We start from the raw sequence: 14,595 nt of genomic DNA, 5'->3' as shown, positions 1-14,595 counted from the left end.
AGCACTTATTTCAAGGACAATATAAACCACAAAGAATCAACATACCCTTTAACTTAACATTCCTGGGATTGAATCTATCCTCACTCCTTCCCTGAGCCTTTGGGAGAGACGCTATCCTAAATAAATGAATTTTTCTACATATCTTTCAAGCACATACACTCTTCATATTTTTCACTAGCTATTTAATAATGATTAACAAGAATGTATGTTAACATGGGTACAATTTCATACAGTTCCCACCATCAGAGTTCTGTGTCCCCTCCCCTCCATTGGAAGCTTCTTTATTCTTTATCTTCCTGGGAGTCTGGACCAAAATTCTTTATAGGGAGCAGAAGGTGGGAATTCTGGCTTCTGTCATTGCTTCTCTGCTGGACATGGGCCTTGGCAGGTGGATCCACACCCCGAGCCTGGTCCTATCTTTCCCTAGTGGGGCAAGACTCTGGGGAGGGGAGGTTCCAGGACATATTGGTGAGGTCGTCTACCCAGGAAGGTCCTGATGGCTTCATGGTAGAGTTTGCAACTTGGTGGCTGAGAGGCAGTAAGATATAAAGAAGGACAAATTGTTGAATAAATAAGAACCTAAAGATATAAATAGAGAAGATGAAATTAGGAGTGTGTGTGTGTGTGTGTGTGTGTGTGTGTGTGTGTGTGTGTGTTTGTAGAAGTTATTTTTGGTGTCTTCCAAGGGATCTGTGGCTTTAGTAATTTTTGCATGAGCCAAATAGCTAGCCCATAAGTGGATGAGAAGTATCGTCTGGGGAGATGATGCCAGAAACTCTTCAATAATTTTAAGCATCTTGCTGCAGCTTCTCCACCCTACCTCTTCATCCTCCTTTTCCTCTCTTCCTCACTGCTTTTGATCTCTAGCTGTCTGTTTGTTTCTTGCACTTGTCACCATGTGCACTTGAGCAACCGCCTGGCCCCTGTCTCTTTGTTGTTGTCAGTGCGGTTTCATCATTCTGGTGTCAAATCTGTTGGAAAAAAGAAAAGAAAAGAAAACTGAATAAAAAAAGGGAAAGCTTTAAACTTCCTTTGCAACAAGCTTGCAATCACTTCAAATTTGGATAAAATGTGTTTCAGAAACACTGAATAAAATACATACTACTAGTAATTACACACATCGAAGGTGTTGATTCCTGCCCTAGGAAGCAGTTGGCAGTCTGCTTAATGGCCGAGCTGCTGTGCAAGTTTGACATGACGTTCTGCCGAGCCGCCACCCCCAGGTTCACCCAATATGACGATAATAACACAATAATAATTAGCGTTATTGTGGTGTGGTCCTGACGGTGGCTCAGTGAATAATTCGCGTTATTGTAATTAATAGTGTTGTTTATTGTAATAGTGTTATTGTAATAAAATTGTCTTGTATTGAAGCTAAAGTAGACTCAAAGTACTTTTGATGCTTTACATTTTTTTTTTTTCCCTGTCCGTATAGTTTACCACAAAGGTAAATTTTACTCTTATTATAGTAGTATAAATTTAATCAGAATTACAGCCACAAGTTGATATCTCATATTCATTTAAAAACTCAAGCTTTTATTTTGCTAATCATAGGTGTCATGACAAAGGAAACACTTAAGGTATTTAGAATACTTTTGTTTCTTCATGTCTGATATTAATTTCAACAACTTTCATGCACTGAGAAAGTTTGTGTATATACCAACAACTGTATTGACTGTAAACCATTACTCCCCCAATAAAAATACAAAATAAATGAATAAGTAAATAAATGTGATAAAACAAAAGAAACACTGAGGGGAAGCTGGGTTTCAGTTTCTGTCCAGAGAATGCACTGGTCACACCTTTGATAATACGCCACTCAGCGCAGACTGCTCCAGTCTCATTCCATCTGTTCCCAGCTCATAGAATCTATCATATTGGGCCTTGGCATGTTTGATCCAACCTGCAGGTACACCAGGGCTTAAAACAGTTTGTAACTTTCTCTGTGCAGTTTTAGCTTTAAAATATGTACAATGTGGTTGTCACCTTGCCTTTAAAATTTCAGTATATGATTTATCCATGTGTTTAAAAAAATTACATGATTAAAAGTGTCTCTCCTTTCCTAAGGGGTTGAAACTGGGCTTCCAACTTGCCAAGCAAAAACTTCTCTTCCCGGGCTACTGCCCAGCCTCTGTAGGCAGGTGCTTCCCATCTCCTGAGGTTCTCCAGTAGATGAGAGGAAGCCGTGAAGATGGTGCTTCCTGCAGGTGTCCTTACCGCTCTTACAAGCCAATATTGTCAGAAACTCATACACTCCTAACACACTGCAAAAATGTTGTTAGACCTTTCTCAAACACTCAAATACTTTGGGAGCATATTTTCACTTTAACTCAATTGTATCTGGAATTTTTTTTTCTTTTCTTTCTCTTTTTTTCTTTTTTTTTGCTTCCGGGGTTAGCACTAAGGCTTGCTACCTGCACTACAAATCCACTGCTCCTGGAGGCCATTTCCCCCCTTTTTTTGTTTTTTGCCCTTATTGTTGTTATTATTGCTGTTGGATAGGACAGAGAGAAATCAAGAAAGGAAAGAAAGACAGATAGACACCAGCAGACCTGCTTCATTGCTTGTGAAGCGACCCCCTGCAGGTGGGGAGTCAGAGGCTCAAGCCAGGATCCTCACACTGGCCCTTGTGCTTTACGCCATGTGCGCATAACTCACTGTGCTACTGCCTGGTCCCCTGTATCTGGACATATAAAAGACAACAGGATGGTGTCACTCATATGTGGGATATAGAAAATTGAAACATGAATTTGCAAAAAAAAAAAATTGCCGAATAGTCTCTGAGACTTTATGAGAACTACGGTGGCTAGAGTTGGCGGGGAGTGTGGGGTGGAGGAGGGAGAGAACTGAGAACTTTGGTGCTATGTGTGGTGCAAACTGTGCCTTTACATTCCTAGAATATTGTAAACCCCTATTCAGTAACAGTATTTTTAAGAGATAAGACTTATTACTAATAAAGTAAGGAAAACAAGACAACGTTGAAAATCAGATATAGTTACACACACACACACACACACACACACATATTCTGTTATTAAGGATTTACAAGCGATCTTTTGATAATACGGTTTCATCCCTAGATGTATGTATTCATACCCTCTATCGAAGGTCTAGTGCCATTTACACGATTAAATTCTCCTCATCCTTGCTTTTATTCCTTCCTCTCTAGAAATCATTGTGATTTTTCTCAAACTAAAAGTTACTGTCGGTCCATACCAGTCAACGCCCATGTTCAGCGGGGAAGCAATTACAGAAGCCAGACCTTCTACCTTCTGCAACCCTCAATGACCCTGGGTCCATGTTCCCAGAGGGATAGAGAATGGGAAAGCTATCAGGGGAGGGGGTGGGATATGGAGATTGGGTGGTGGGAATTGTGTGGAGTTGTATCCCTCCTACCCTATGGTTTTGTTAATTAATCCTTTCTTAAATAAAAAAATTAAAAAAAAAGTTACTGTCATGGTGGTAGATAATTATCAGTTAGACCAACAACTGAAATGGTGACACCTAATTTGATTCCACACTAGTATGACCAATTGACACATTATTTATGGGAGATGGAGCTAGTTCATCATAGGGGAGTAGCTACACAGGGGAATCCCCATAAGCATGAGGGTGGTGTAGATGTGTGTCTCTTTCCGAATATCTCTTTCTGTCTCTTTTCCTCTATTAAAAAAAATAAAATGAATGTGTCTGCTGGGAACCAAGGAATAATACTGGCACAGATTCCCAACAATAATCTGTTGGCACAAAATTAAAAGCAGTATGAGGCTATACATTATAGTTAGTCTGATTGCTTAATCATGGGGTTTGGGCCATTTTAAGGTAAAAATTAAGAATGTCATTCTAAAATGTTGCACTGTGGGATTTCTGATAAGTCACTTCCTGGGAGATCTGTTATGTTCCATCATCCAGCTAACCCTGAGACTTTAATCACTAATCTACTGAACACCTGTAGAACTCAGACAGGGCTTAGTGAGTATCAGCCACGTTAGGACTAAAGATAGACCATTATTTTGGAGGATTCATTTGGTAAATCACACAGACACGTAACTCATGTTACATTTTTTGGGAATTCATTTGGTAGCTCAGTATGATGTAAAAAAATAACAGTTTAGAGACATATATTAAAGTTAAGGAATGTTATTTAAATCAACGCGTAAAAGGAAGGGCTAGGTGGTGGTGCACACAGTAGGGAGCACATGTTGTAATGACCAAGGGAAGCTTCATGAACAGTGAAGCAAAGCTGCGGGCATCTACCCTTTACTCGGTCTCTTTCATGTTCTATCTCTGTCTCTCACTCTCTATCAAAACAGAAAAAGATAATGATGGTTGATGGTGGAGACAAAGCATAATGGTTATGCAAAGGTCTTTCATGCCTAAGGCTTTACTGTCCCAGGTTCACTCCCCAGCACCAGCATAAGCCAGATTTGAACCTTTCTCTGGTTTAAATAAATAAACATGTATATATATATATATGTATATATATATACATATATATATATATATATATATATATATATATATATGTATGTATTTAAATGGCCACCCTGGTGGCAAATCTGCACATGTATTAGTGGGGGTATGGAGAAATTAAATTAGAGTCCTTGTCTAATGTTAAAAGAAAGTGGTACAACTACTGAGGAAAATATTACAGCCAGTTCTTTAAAGAAGTAAACATATGATTACCATCTCATTCAGGTATTCCACTTCTAGGCACATAATAAAAGAAGTGAAAGAGACCAGAAAAAGCCAAATGTTTTTGTGTTCATGTTCTTAGCAGCATTGCAGTATCGCCCCCCCCCCCCAAAATGTAGCCCAAATGTCCAATAATTATAAGTGGGTAAAAAGTATAGATACAATGAAGTGTGATCATGATTAAAAAGAAGCAGATTTTTACACATACTAAAACTCAGTTGGACTTTGAAAACATTGTGTTAAATGAAATAATCTGATCACAAAGGACAAAAGCTACCTCCTGCTTTCCATTTCTGGACCAAATTCTCTCTCTCTCTCTCTCTTTTTCTCTCTCTCTCTCTATGCATCCAGTATTTCAGAGTAAATGAAACTCATGCAAATGTATGAAGTATGGAAATGCAGGCATGTTTTACTTAGCATTTTTAATAAAATATTTTTTTCTCAGAAGATACCATTACTATATATATTCCTCTGGTATCATAAGATAAAAAATTTTCAAAGTTCATGAATATCTATTTCCCAAATTAATAGGAAAATAAAACTTAAAAGGAAAAAAAAAGTATGAGAGGTGGAGGTCTCTGTAATTTGATTGGGAAAACTCACCCCAGCAATATTTAGACGATAATATTAAGCCTTCTGAGATCTGCACTTACACCACATAGTTAAATGACTAGACAATGAATGGGAGACATTTTCTCTGAGTAACCTGATAATTTAAAGGACTTGGTGAAAAATCTGAGTCACTGTTGGGAAAAATACTTTTACCAAGGTCTGTACTTGGTAATTGAGATGTTTGGTGGTAAATAAATGATTGAGTCCTAACTTTGTTGCCAAGCATAATTCCTGCCTTTATTTCTCTGTGATTTCAATGTACTTCCAATGCACTCTACTTCTGCCATTGTGCCTGTGAATCAACGTTTGTCAGTGAGGAATTGCTTAAAAGGTAGAAGGTGAAGTAAAAGGTTGAGCCTGCGATTTCTTATGGGATGGTGACAAGCTAATGGGCAGATATATAAAAATCTCCTCTCATGTGTGACTGTGGTTTTGTCTTGAATGGCTTATTCCTTATTTTTGTCTTGAAGCACTGACTCAGATTCATGTGCTTCACAAAAATTCCCTTTTAAAGTGGATTGTGCTTTTAAAAAAATTTTTATATGCCAGATCATTTCTCTTGACAAAATCACAAACAAGTAAAGAAAACATTGACATATAGAAACGGGATTAGAGGGACTGGGTGGTGGCACACCTGGTTGAGCGTACATGTGACAGTGCACAGGGACCCAGGTTCAAGCCTCTGGTCCCCAGCTGCAGAGGGAAAGTTGAACAAGTAGTGAAGCAGTCCTGCAGGTGTCTGTCTCCCTCTCTGCCTCCTCTAACCCTCTCAGTTTCTCTCTTATTCTCTCCAATAATAAAAATGAATAAATTAATAAAGTGTGTATTCACCAGGTGTCCACGTCACCTTTATTTTATTATTATTATTATTTTTAAAATTTCTTTATTGGGTAATTAATGATTTACAGTTGACAGTAAATACAGTAGTTTGTACATGCATAACATTTCTCAGCTTTCCACATAACATACAACCCCCACTAGGTCCTCTGTCATCCTTTTTGGACCTGTATTCTCCCCCCTACACCCCAGAGTTTTTTTTACTTTGCTGCAATACACCAACTCCAGTTCAGGTTCTACTTGTGTTTTCTCTTCTGATCTTGTTTTTCAACTTCTGCCTGAGAATGAGATCATCCCATATTCATCCTTCTGCTTCTGACTTATTTCATTTAACATGATATCTTCAAGCTGCATCCAAGATGGGCTGAAAATGATGAAGTCACCATTTTTAATAGCTGAGTAGTATTCCATTGTGTATCTAGACCATAACTTGCTCAGCCACTCATCTGTTGTTGGACACCTGGGGTGCTTCCAGGTTTTGGCTATTACAAATTGTGCTGCTAAGAACATAGGTGTACACAGATCTTTTTGGATGGGTGTGTTGGGTTCCTTAGGATCTGTCCCCAGGAGAGGAATTGGATCATAGGGTATGCATCACCTTTAGTAAATTAATGCAAAACTACAGTTTGATTTGATCTGTTATCGTTCAGACATGGTCACAGATTTTATGTGAAAAGCTTAGAAAGAAATCCAGTATAAATGACTGTACTGCGAAGCTAAGAAAAATCAACCTGACAAGAATTTTAGTTTACTTAGAATTTGTTTTCTTAGCCTAAGGTTACGGTAAATACTGTTAACAGAGTTAAAGGGAGAGGACCCAGTCATAAAATGGAATGTCTGAGTCTGAATAGGAATCACTGTGAACTTCAGGAGTCTCCTGGATAGAAAAACTTGAGGGAAGGGGCCAGGTGGTGGAACTCCTGGTTGAGCACATATGTCACAGCGCACAAGAACCCAGGATCAAGCCCCTGGCCCCCACCTGCAGGGGGAAAGCTTCACAAATGGTGAAGCAGGGCTGCAGGTATCTCTCTGTCTCTCTCCCCCTCCCCCTTCCCCTCCCCCTCTAAATTTCTGGCTATCTCTATCAAATAAATAAAGCTAATAAAAAAATTTAAAAAAAGAAAGCAAAACTTGCTAGGGTTTTGTCCCTAGCATAGAGTGTGGTTAGAAGACAAAGAAAATAGAAGGGTTTTCATTCTAGAAAATAAGATCTTTCTGCTTCTTATTTCCAGTTGCCACTCTTCTATTTTTCTAGAAGCGCTATATATTTAAAGATGAGTTTTAATGAGGAAATAATTAAAAGATTCGTGTGCATCAAACTTCCAAATAAAAAGCAATGTCTATATAATCAAATAATACCATAAACTTTAAAGAATCACTACATCAAAACTGAAAAACATAAGAAACTAACAAAATTTTTTGAAGTAAAAAAAAAAAATCAACATAGTAAAGCTACCTCTTTTTTTTTAAGTAAACAAATGAGGGCCAAGTGGCATAAGAAGCCGTATGAATATCACAGATTAAGTGCAAATGAGAAACTTAAGGCTAGAGCATGAGGGTGAGATGGGAATAACTGAAATATTAGAGGAGTGTTAGGGAGATAACACAGTGGTTATGCAACATCATTTCTGAGACTTTAAAGTTCCTGGATTAGTCCCCAGCACCACTATAAGCCAGAAATGAACAGAACTTTGATTAAGCAAATGAACAAAAAACCGAAATGAACACACAAACAAACAACATCGACATCCACAAAACCACTAGTGGCACTATTGAAACGAAAATGACTGAAAAGAATGTCAGAAATAGATGGAGAGATTTGGGCCAAAACATAACAAAAGGAAACCAGCATCAGCTAATTACAAAGGACTAGAAGACGTTAAAAACTTAGTAACAAAGGACATCTGGGCCACACAGGGTTCGTGGTTTGGAAGAAAATACAATGCATAGAATACATCTATCCAAATATTTAGCAGAAGAAAATGTTGAAGCATTGGAAGGCTAGAATCTACAGATTTATAAAGCTTGTGGCTTATTCGCTAGCAAAAATTGGAACAGCACACACTTGCCAGGTCCAGAAGAATGAGTGAATGACAACAACACTTGGTGTCTGAATAGAAAAGGACAGTCTCATATGATTCTTTTCTTTCTCTCTGAAGAATGGCCTGATGTCATGGGTATTTCCAGTAATTAGAGTCTGAGTAATTAAAACAACTGTGTGCTCATATTCCTTGAAGGCAAGGTTTAAAAAACTTACATAATGAGTAGCAGAATTATCTGTATGTATAAGATGCGCACACTTGTGTAGAAGTTATCAGAAACATGTGGGAAGATAACATTTTCTGACTTGGAAACTATATGATCAGAAAAGTCCTCAATTAAGTTTGTCACACGTTCAGATGCTTTCAGATATATGCCCTCTTCAGTTAACTAAAGATCAGCTGTGAAATCTATCACTCGGCATAACTGAGAAGTGGTGTAGTGAAAGAGTACAGGACTTGGAAGTGTAGGGGCTCAAGTTCGATCTCTAATCCTAAATTTGTTCTCTCTTTCATGAAAAAAAAAATATATATATATTATTACTTGCTAAAATAATAAGCTTAAAATTCTAACTATCAGGGGCCAGGAGATGGTTCTGTTGTGGGAAGATGAAGTTAAAGTGATTACACATTAGTGTGTTTCCCATAGTATTGATTTAGTCACAGTAATTTCACCAACAATTGGGTGGCCATAATTAGTCCTTACAAACTCCATCTAGGAAAAAGGAAACAAGCGTGTAGATGAATGGGTCATTTGAGCAAAATGGCAGATAGTTGGCCAAACCAGGGTCTTTTATAGACTTGCTAAGACCTCCACCTTCTCTTCCATTCTTAGCCACACCTACATCTAGTACTACTTCCTCTACTGTGCTTCCTTTTCCTTCCTTCTAGATAACTGGAACCAAAGACCTGACTTTCTCCTCAGGTGTTCTCCAAATTCCCTCCCTATCACTGATGGCGCCAAAGCGAAGTGTCCTGTTAACTGGAGCTCAGTCAGCTGGGCTTTACTTTTCCCACTAACTGTACCCACATGTGAGGGTAGAACACATAGGTTACCTTGCTATGAACCCTGGGTTACTTTCTGGCCACCACATAGATTCACAGTAATAGAACAGCAAAGGGGGAGTCGGGTGGTAGCGCAGCAGGTTAAGCGCAGGTGGCGCTAAGCGCAAGGACCGGCAGAAGAATCCGAGTTCAAGCCCTCGGCTCCCCACCTGCAGGGGAGTCGCTTCACAGGCGGTGAAGCAGGTCTGCAGGTGTCTGTCTTTCTCTCCCCCTCTCTGTCTTCCCCTCCTCTCTCCATTTCTCTCTGTCCGATCCAACAACAACGACATCAATAATAACTGCAATAATAAAACAAGGGCAACAAAAGGAATAAATAAATAAATAATAAAATAAAACATAAGTTCTCAAAAAAAATCAGTCAAACAAAAAAAGAGCATCAAAGGGAAAACCATGCATAGTAAAGTTTTCATTTGATGTCTCCTCCTCTCTCTTCTTCCTGTCTTTCCAACCCTGTCTCTCTAAGTATATAGAATAAAAACAATTGGACCAGGGAGATTGCTTGATTCTATCACTCAAGTCCAAGGCCTCATGTTCATTCCCAGATACTACACATAATAAATAAGTGGAAACGTCAGATTTAATATAACAAAGATTTCAGACAGAATCATCCCAGAAAGGATAAGAGATGATTTTCCCCAACACTCAAAATCTCACCATTTTCTTTTTTCCAGATGCAGAATGAAAGACAGGGGAAGAATGGGGAGGAGAAGAAAAGAAAAGTTATGTAAAACTCAAAATGAGAAACAGTCCCAGGGAACTGGCTGGTGGCTGGTGGTGCACTGGGTTAAGTGCGCATATTACAGAGAAGCACAAGGATCTGCTCAAGGATCCTGGTTCGAGTCTCCGGATTCCCCACATGCAGGGGGGTTGCTTCACAAGTGGTGAAGCAGTTTTTCTCTCTCTCTCTCTTTCTCTCTCTCTCTGTCTCCCCTTCCTCTCTCAATTTCTCTTTCCCCTATCCAAAAAAATGAAAAGCAAACAAACAAACAAAAAAAGGTCTCTAGGAGCAATGGATCTGTAGTGCATACACCCAGCCCCAGCAATAACTCTGGAGGCAAAAAAAACCAAACCAAACAAACAAATAATATCATAGAAACATAGGTAGGAGAACTAAATAGCACTAATCCAAAGACATGCCAATGGCCAACACGTACATGAAAAAATGCTCATTCTCACTTATCGGCAGGGAGATGCAAGTCAAAATTACAATGAAATAGCTTCTCGAACTCATGAGAACGACTATAATCCAAATGATTAGAAGTAGCAAGTGTTGGTGAAGCTGTGGAGAAAGGGAACCCCATATTCCATTGCTGAGAATGCAAACTGGTACATTCATTATGAAAAGCAATACCTTGAGTCCTCAAGAATTTTAAACCCAGACATTCCCTATAATGTAGCTGGATGATTTATAAGATCACTTGTAATAGTCAAGAACTAGAAACAACCTGAGTTTTCTACAATGGGAAGACAGATATAAAAAGCTGAATAGATCTGAAGTTGGTGCTCAGTAAATAAACCAGAAGGAGAAAGATAAACACTATCATTTCATTCATATGTGGAATGTGCAGGAAATAAGCAGATGAACCAAATTAGACCTTAATAAACTTTCGTACTTGGGCCTGGTAGAAGCACAGCTGGTTGAGCACACATGCTACAGTGTGCAAGGACCTGGGTTCAATCCCCCAGCCCCCTCCTGCAGGGGGGAAGCTTTGAGAGTGGTGAAGTAGTGCTGCAGGTGTCTCTCTCCCTATCACCCCATTCTCTCTCAAGTTCTGGCTGTCTATATCCAATAAATAAATAAAAATTATAAACCTTTTTAAAAAATTCTTTTATACTTAAGATTAGTAAGCCATTACCACAAGGAAAGAATGATGACTGAGATGTTGGGGGAATGAATTAGGATAGACATCACACAATGATGGATACCTGATTTCTTTCTTTATATTTCTGAAAGGGATGGTGTAGGGGGATAGAGACCAACTCTCCTCTTAGCTGTGGCTTGTAGATGTGTCAAAGTAAACCTGCAACTATTAAAAACGTATGTGCAGGTCCAGGGATCAAACTCACATTTTCAGGCATGTGAATACGTTCTACTGGTTGAGTTGTTTTCCCAGCCATCATAGTTCTGTCTTTTAAGTTCTCTTAATTTAGTAAAAATGGCCGCTGGGAGTGGTGGATTTGTAGTGCTGGCACCGAGCTCTCGAAATAACCCTGAATAACCCTGGTGGCAATAAAAAATAATTTAAAAATTAAAAAAATATATTTCTCTTAATTTTGTATTGGATTTGCTCTTCAGGAGTCTGGCCTTTTATTTTTGAACAATTAATTTTAAGCCATCTTGCATATTCTGTAAAGAACATGCGATTATGAAATTTTGAATCCAGCTGTTTCCCATTTATCGTGTTGTATGTACAAACTTGCTTAGAAAGCACTAAAATAGAATTATGTGACTCATAGGAAATGTTTTCTCATATTCTGGAGATTGTTTGAAAATAATTACTGATTCAGGCCAACCTATTTTCTTGAAGAGGGATGAAAAGTCAAAAAAAAAAAAGATGCAGTCTATGTTCACTTTAGATGGAACACAGTTTATTGGAAATAAAACTTTACAGCATATATGATGACTTCAGTGCCTTCAGAGCCAAGTTCTTTTCTGCAATCTAGGTGAGGTTGTAATGTTTCTCAAGAAAATATATGTGGCTTTTTAAAAAATTTCTTCTACTTTTTATAAAAACCTTAAAGACTGGGGGTTAGATTGTTAAACTGAAAATATTACACATGCCCCAACTACTGCATTTTACTGTCAACTATAAACCATAACCCCCCCATAAGGATAAAGTTAATTAACAAATAAACCTTAAATATATATATATATATATATATATATATATATATATATATATATGTGTGTGTGTGTGTGTGTGTGTATTTTTAGAAGAATACACGTGTTAAAATCCTTGGAATCATCTTTACTTATATCTTTTTATTGATTTAATATTAACTATATTGTAGGATAAAAGAGGTACAATTCCACACAATTGCCACTACCAGAGTTCCATATCCTATCCCCTCCATTGGAAGTTTTCCTATTCTTTATCCCTTGAGAATATAGACCCAGGATCATTATAGGGTGCAGAAGGTGGGCGTTCTGAATTCTGTAATTGCTTCTCTGCTGGACATAGATGTTGACAGGTTGACCCACACTTCCAGCCTGTCTCTACTTTTCCCTAATGGGGTAGGGCTCTGGGGAAGTAGAGTTCCAGGATACATTGGTGAAGTTGTCTGCCCAGGGAAGTCAGGTTGGTGTTATGGTATCATCTGCAACTTGGTGTAGCTGGAACCTCAAGTATGCTTAACTTCACCACACTGAGTTGATTATCTGTTCAGATAGGATAGACAGAGAGGGCGTGATACACTGTATCAGAGCTTCCCCTCTCCTCACTGTCCATGTGGTTCTAGGGAATTGTCCAGCCTTTGAGTTATTTATGGACCAAAACATCATTTGGCCTGGCCCTGCCAAGGCAACAACAAGTAGGATTCAAAATTCATTATATCTAGGAACTTTCTTTTTCGTAGCAACATTCAGTCCTAATGTTTTAATTGATAGTTTTTAGTTGATCCTTCTGTTCTACGCATGATATTATATATGCCCAAGTGGCTCTTGGCAGAAAACGTATCCCCACTCCTGTTCTGGGGACTCAGACTTATGGGACACACGTGGTAAGGCAGGTGCTCTGACTAGTGGCGACTGTCATCAACACGTTCTCCCAACATACAGTTAGTGTTTGCAGTTATCATTGGCACACATTTAAATTTACACTTTCAGTTATCATTGGCATGCATTTAAAGGCATATTTTAGACTGATTCGAAGTAAAGAAACTATTACAAGAATATTAAATATTTGCTAGTTCACTATCCCCATTTAGTGAACACATTTAAGGAGTACTGTGTTTCTCTGAACAAAGACCAATTACTACAGGCTTCTGAAACATAAGAACTATGCATTTTATATCTTTTGATTTTTGACAGCTTGTTCAGATCATCTGCTTGGTGCCTAGCTTATAGATAGGTTCAGCTATTATGCCTACAGCCTAACTGTCTTCCACTGTTAGAGGGAAATTATGTACAATGAGATCTTACTACTCAGATATAGAGAAATGCAGTTTGAATTTAAGTACCCTTTATGCTGGCTTCTTAAGAACAGTGCAATCAAAACCAGATATTAACATATGAATCTAATGTAAGGGCTGACTTTAAAAGAAGTATTCCCATTACAGTGGTTAAAACATTGAACTTTCAATCATGAAGTTCTGAATTCCATCCCTGGCACCTTGAGTGCCAGAGAGATAGTTTGATTCTCTCCTCCTTTCTGTAACAAATAAGTAAAAAAGACATTTTTTTAAAAAATGAACTCTTCTATTAGTGCTGCTATGTAACATTTATGAAAAATTTTCCATATTTTGAAAACATTTTTAATAAACGTACTGAAATAATGTCAAGAGAAAAAAGATGCTTTTGGGAGTGGAAGGAATGCTTCGGATATTATCACCTTCCAAATTCTCATTATCTTTTTCAAGTACAGCCTACATAATCTGTGTATAAAAATGTAAAGGAGAAAACTCTCTGTCAGATAACAGAAGTCTTTGTCAAGTAGGATGGATACTGAACTTGCCTCGCTCACCTTGTTTACAGTGAATTCTAAACAAAAATATATGCTAGATAGTTTACTTTTTAATATGTATCCCTTGGCTTTGAGTTGCTCAAAACACACATTGCCATAAAAAAGTCAAAGTGCTTGAATAATGTGTTGCTGAGTGAGATTCCCACATGTATGACTCATGAGAAAAGAACTGATTACATGAGAGAATTCAGGGAGTAGCCACTCATTTGTTGTTGCTGGGTAGCTTCCATGTTTGGGATGTTACAAACTCAGCCATAAGCATAGGTGTGCACAGACCTCTTTGGTTAGATGCAGAGCTAGGTAGATACATGCAGGTTTTACAGAGAGAGAGATTTACATATAACTGTATACGGGCTATGCCTATATGTGTATGCATATATGTATCTATGTATCTTTAATGTACTCGTTTTTCTTTTTTATTTGAATATTGGTTTTTCATTTGTCATTAACAGTGGTTTACAAGATTGTAAGATGACAGTGTATATAGTTGCACACTGACCCCTCCACCAAAATTCTGCGCCCCCACCCTCTTTGAATAGGTGTTTTTAAGTTCTGTTGGTATATTTCATATTGGTTTGCTCCCCTTCCCCCCGACCTCTGAGAGAATTGGTTTGGCCCTTGCTAGTTTCGCAACCCACTTTCTCCCCGCCCCCTATGCTAAGGAC

This window comes from Erinaceus europaeus, chromosome 18 (genome assembly GCF_950295315.1).
Source record: "Erinaceus europaeus chromosome 18, mEriEur2.1, whole genome shotgun sequence".
NCBI lineage: Eukaryota > Metazoa > Chordata > Mammalia > Eulipotyphla > Erinaceidae > Erinaceus > Erinaceus europaeus.
Note: the sequence above shows the minus strand (reverse complement) of the source record.